At 41.8% G+C, this 6,010-nt stretch overlaps 1 pseudogene; it reads right to left on the bottom strand.

Moving 5' to 3' along the window:
• Positions 1-367: 367 nt before the first annotated feature.
• LOC126962784 (apoptosis-inducing factor 1, mitochondrial-like) lies at positions 368-3,254 on the bottom strand (annotated as a pseudogene).
• Between the last annotated feature and the right edge of the window lie 2,756 nt (positions 3,255-6,010).

Here is a 6,010-nt window from a genome sequence, read left to right as displayed (position 1 = left end):
AAGACATTATATGTGAATCACTCAAATTTCCAACGTGCCTGGCAATAAGCCTAAAACTACATGGTTTACAAGAAATGCTTGTGAAATGTTATCTTGGTCACCCCTAAGTTTTAATGTCATTTTTTGTGAAGTTTCATTGTTTAATGTCTAATTCCTAATTCTTTAATTTTTTTAAGAAGGATCAGATTTTTTTCATGATGTGAGAATTAAGAATTTGCCTACATGGTTGAAAATATTCACAAGAGACTTGATTATTCACATTCACATACACAGAGTAAGTTTGCTGAATTAAAAAAAAAAAATGCTCTTTTACCCATGCAACCCACTCTCAGGGACACTGAAGTGCTTGTCTGTTCCTCTGTGGGCTTCAGTTTTCATCAATGTTGAATAGTTTGGCCACTTCATTAAGATCTTCAGATTGCTCACCATCCTCAGTGGTCTTCCTTGCTATTGGCATTCGGTTAAAGATGTTCCATATAGCATGATCCCCACAACCACTTTGTCCCTGGAATGGAAAATGCCACCTTTGCTGTAGTCCTCCAAGGCTCCTGGGAGAGGAGCCTTGGAACTGCAGGGGTGCTGGGAGGAAGAGTAATTTCTGAGGCCTCGTACTCTGTTTCACTCTCTGATCGGGTAACAGCTCCTGATTGCTCTGTGGCAGATTTTGGGTTGTCTTGTGCAGCTGCTTTTGCAAAAGCACCAACTGTGGGCCAAGAGCTTCACAGCCAGCATCAGGGCTCAAATCATTCCAGAACACTGACTGATGCCAGTACGACTTAGCAGCTCCAGTTATATTTTCCCCAGCCAATCTTCCACTCACAAAAGCATGATCGTGGTGCTCTAACCGCCTCCTCCCAGATTTATATCATAGAAGCATGCAGCATCTCCTGCTGCCCACGTTTGAGCATGCGTATAGCTCTACATTTACGCAGAAGCCACCAAAATCTGGGTCTATTTCCAGCCCACCAGTTCTCGACCAACTCAACACTGCGCTTCAGGCTCATGGCTGTGGTCAGTTTCTACCATCCCACCATCTTTCAACCTGATGAGTAACTTGACACTGCACCGACTCCAACCTACTGCACAATAGCAATGGGCATCATCTTAACCCCATCTCATCTGACTTTTTGCATGGCTCAGTTGCAGAGCGATTTGCAGAAGACCTTTCCCATATTTCCTTTCTCAGAAAACAGTTGAATCACTTCTGCCCCCAAGGCTCCAACCCTTTCTGCCAAGAGCACAGGACAGTTCACCACCAAGCAAGCCCCCACTGATAACCGTAATTGACTTTAATTCCATGAAATCTTTGGAGTCCTACAGTCTCCAATCATTCTAGAGAGTGTTGCTCTGCTCTTCACCTCTGATCCAGCTTCATCAATGTCAGACAGACTTCTTGGAGGACCTCTTGTTGCAATCAAGCAGTTTTCATAGGCTATTTGAAAGCCATTGTTAAGTTTCACTGTGTTGCCTCTCACTTTCAGCTATACCACCTTCTACCTGGTGAGGATAGCCACAACACCATTCTCGATGTGAGGCAAGTCCTGAGCAGAGACACAGAAAGAGGTGGCTGGAAATACATGCTTCTCTCTTTTTCCATTCCATTGTCTGGATCACAGCATCTTTGTGACATCTGAGTCATCTGAAAACCACAGTTCTTTTGGAATTTTTGTTTTTCACTTTCATTTTAGGTTCAAGGGTACACATGCAGGTTTGTTACACGGATAAATTGGATGTCATGGAGGTTTGGTGTACAGATTACTTCATCAGTCAAGTAATAAGCATAATACCTGATAGTTAATTTTTTGATCCTCACCCTCCTCCCACCCTCCACCTTCAAGTAGAACCCAGTGTGCATTATTCTCTTCTTTTTGTTCATATGCACTCAATGTTTAGCTCCCACTTATAAGTGAGAACATCTGGTATTTGGTTTTCTGTTCCTGTGTTAGTTTACTTAGGATAGTGGCCTCTAGCTCCATCCATGTTGCTGCAAAGGACATGATTTCATTCTTTTTATGGCTATGTAATACTCCATGGTGTATGTATATGTACCACATTTTCTTTATCCAGTCTACCACTGATGGGCATTTGGATTGATTCCATATCTTTGCTATTGTGAATAGCACTGCAATGAACATATATGTGCTATGTGTCTTCATGGTAGAATGGATTACATTCCTTTGGGTATATACACATTAATAGGATTGCTGGCTTGAATGGTAATTCTGTTTTAAGTTCTTTCAGAAATCACCAAACTGCTTTCCACATTGGCTGAACTAATTTGCACCCCCACCAACAGTGTATAAGCATTCCCTTTCTCTGCAACCTCACCAGCATCTGTTATTTTTTGACTTTTTAATAACAGTCATTCTGACCAGTGTGAGATGGTATTTCATGGTGGTTTTGATTTGCATTTCTCCAATAATTAATGATGTTGAGCATTTTTTTATATGCTTGTTGGCTGTGTCTTCTTTTGAAAAGTGTCTATTCATATCCTTTGCCCATTTTTTTTAATGGGGTTGTTTATTGCTTGTAAATTTGTTAAGCACCTTATAGATTCTGGATATTAGACCTTTGTTAGATGCATAGTTTGCAAATATGTTCTCTCTTTCAGTAGGCTGTTTACTCTCTTGATAGTTTGTTTTGTTGTTGCTGTTGTTGTGCAGATGCTCTTTAGTTTAATTAGGTCCCGTTTGTCAACTTTTGTACCATGGTTCTTTTGAAAGAGGAGATCGTATGTATGACAGCTCAGGATCTTCAGACATAATCAGGACCCCAGCCCCAGCATCCCAAGCCCAGATGGGTCTGGCTGCAGCAAAAGCAGCAGTTCTTCCGCCAGTGAGCAGCAGAGGGACATGATTTGGTACGCTGGCTTGAGGAACTGGCTCTCCACCTAGAGCAGATAACATGGTCCTTTTTTGCTTCTCTTCTGATGTAAGCCCTAACCCTAGCATTCTTTCATTATATCTTTTTTGGTTATCCTTTATAGTCGTGTAGGTATATGCACTAGCTCCTACTGTTGATAAGCCTACAATAAGGACTTAACACAGAATTATCTGTTCTGCCTCCTGGTGCTCCAGAGCTAGCCATTTGTCATGTTATCTGGAGTTCTAGAGGAATTAGAACTTGTGCCATTGCTGGAACAAGTTGCCTAGAAGCCAGTTTCTCTGCCTCGGGGTGCAGACGCACACCATCTGCACCAAGGGCACCAGCTTCTCCTTCAAAGTACCCACCACAAGGTGTCCACACCAGAACATTTCAGCAACTGCTACTCGGAACTTCTTCCTTTAGTTTCCTTGGATTCACATCAGACCAACGGGTCAAACGCCATCTAATGTTTATGTTTTTACACTTAATTTTTTCCCGAATGATTGTGGAATACTCTTAATTTAATTATTCACAACATACTTGCAAAAGTCTACATTGTATATTAGGAAGTACAAAGCTAGTCACCTACTTGTTGTAAAAGCTTTGAGAAGACCTACATCTCATCTGTTGGCAGAATCTTAGGGAGATTATTGGCCAAAAATATATATAAATAATAAAGGACCGAGTTCCAGAAAAGAAGTGGAGCTGATGCAAGATGGAAAGATCTCAATCAGAGTTGAAGTCTGTGAGAATGGTTCAAGTACACATACTGAGACTGGAGGATTAATTTTCCATCCTAAAAACCATTTACAGAGCAGACTGCAAGTATATAAAAAAGGATCAAGGAGGCCAGGCACGGTGGCTCACGCCTGTAATCCCAGCACTTTGGGAGGCCAAGGTGGGTGGATCATGAGGTCAGGAGTTCAAGACCAGCCTGACCAACATGGTGAAACCCTGTCTTTACTGAAAAAAAAAAAAAAAATTAGCCAGGCCTGGTGGCGCACACCTGTAATTCCAGCTATTCGGGAGGCTGAGGCAGGAGAATCTCTTGAACCTGGGAGGCAGAGGTTGCAGTGAGCCAAGATCACGCCACTGCACTCCAGCCTGGGGAACAGAACGAGACTCCATCCCAAAAAAAAAAAGGATAAAGGCTGCCACCTGTTGTAGGAGTCTGAATTATGCCAGCTCAGTGGCTGATCTCAGCCACTCACAAAGAGGCTCCTTGCCCAGATAACATCAGCAACTGGGCCACAGAGAAATGCTCACGATATCCACAAGAGCATTAGTGCAGCACTGCCATTAGCTCCAAGCTTCAGATTCTTAGAGGACCCCTTCAGTGAGCATTTCAAATCTGACATCCCTGACATCAATAAAACAAAGAAAATAAATGGCAGTTTGCATAAAATTGCAAGGACCACTAACCCCACTCCAGATAGAGAAGGACAGAGGCTATGCTCGAGCAACCCCTAGAGGACATGGTGGGCTGAGCTGCAGAATTGCAGGTTCATTTATATCTGTCTGTTAGAGTCTTATAATCTTATATGGCCAGGAGCAATAGCTGTTAGAATAATATTTATGGCTACATAGTATTCAGCAAAAAAGCAGACAGCTCATTCAATTATTTACTTTGACTATATACATGGTAAATAGCCCTCAGAAAATGTCTCTCAGAGTGACCTTGGGCTTTTAGTCTCCACCAAAAGAACTTCAGATTTCAAATGGAATAGCATCCAATGTTAAGTTTCCCTTGTCACTTCTTATAATTTCTTATTAGGTTGGTGCAAAAGTAACTGCAGTTTTTGCCATTGACAGTAATGGCACTTTGGGAGGTCAAGGCGGGCCAATCGCCTGAGGTCGGGAGTTTAAGACCAGTCTGCCCAACGTGGAGAAACCCCATCTCTACTAAATATACAAAATTAGCCAGGCGTGGTGGCACATGCCTGTAATCCCAGCTACTCGGAAGGCTGAGGCAGGAGAATCGCTTGAACCCAGGAGGTGGAGGTTGCAGTGAGCCAAGATCGCACCATTGCACTCCAGCCTGGGCAAAAAGAGTGAGACTCCGTCTCAAAAAATAAAATAAAATAAAGAGTCACAGGTAATCAACTATATTTTGCCAAGCTGAAAATGTATTTATTGAGAGCACAAGAAAAACAGAGTAAGTAAACACTCTAATCCCTTTTTAAAAGTCAACTACAGGCCAGGAATGGTGGCTCATGCCTGTAATCCCAGCATTTTGGGAGGGTGAGGCAGGTGGATCATTTGATCTCAGGAGTTCAAGACCAGCCTGGGTAACAGGGCAAAACCTCATCTCTATAAAAAATTAGCCAGGTGTGGTTACATGCACCTGTGGTACCAGCTACTTGAGAGGCTGAGGTGAGAGGATCACTTGGGCCTGGCAGGTGGAGGCTACAGTAACATAATTGTACCACTGCACTCCACCCCGGGCAACAACAGCGAGACTCTGTCTCAAAAAGAATAAAAATAAACAACAAAAACTTACGACTTCTAATTCACACCAACTTAGGATTTCTCCACAAATAAGACAGCAGAGGTTTTTCTACTGTGGTTAACTTTCTCTTAGTATTTATTGGATAAAATCATACAAGTAAATGCAAGCATCATTCTCTGGATGGAGTAATATTTTAGAAATAAAAATGGAGTATCTCATATCGCCAAAATAATTTGAAATTAATTGTAAATTGCATCCCTGTTCGAAAACATCGTGTTTAGAAATACTAATCAACAGAATGACTTTTTTTTTTTTTAAACTGGCTAAAACCAACAGAAGAGCAACTCGGTTCCATTTTGAGGAGGTAGGATACCATAGGGGTTAAGGACAGTCTTTGAGGTCAAGGACAGTCTTTGAGGTCAGTAGATTTGAGTGGAAATCCTGCCTCTCAGAAGCACCTCAAACCGTGTGTGTCTTCTTTAACAATTTACTTCTTTCCTTTAAGCTTTACTTTCCCACCAGTAGGAAGACAATATTAATAACTACCTCAAAGCAAAGCAAGTCAACTAATCTATATGAACTATAGTTCCTCCTGCTGTAAAAATGAGCTGTTAATACTGACCTCAGAGACTCATTGTTCGAACTTAACAAAAAACCTGCTGAAACACATGAAATGTCAAGAACTACATAAATATC

Source organism: Macaca thibetana, chromosome 9 (assembly GCF_024542745.1).
Source record: "Macaca thibetana thibetana isolate TM-01 chromosome 9, ASM2454274v1, whole genome shotgun sequence".
Lineage (NCBI taxonomy): Eukaryota > Metazoa > Chordata > Mammalia > Primates > Cercopithecidae > Macaca > Macaca thibetana.
The sequence above is the reverse complement of the archived record's forward strand: the minus strand, read 5'-3'. Positions and strand labels throughout refer to the sequence as shown.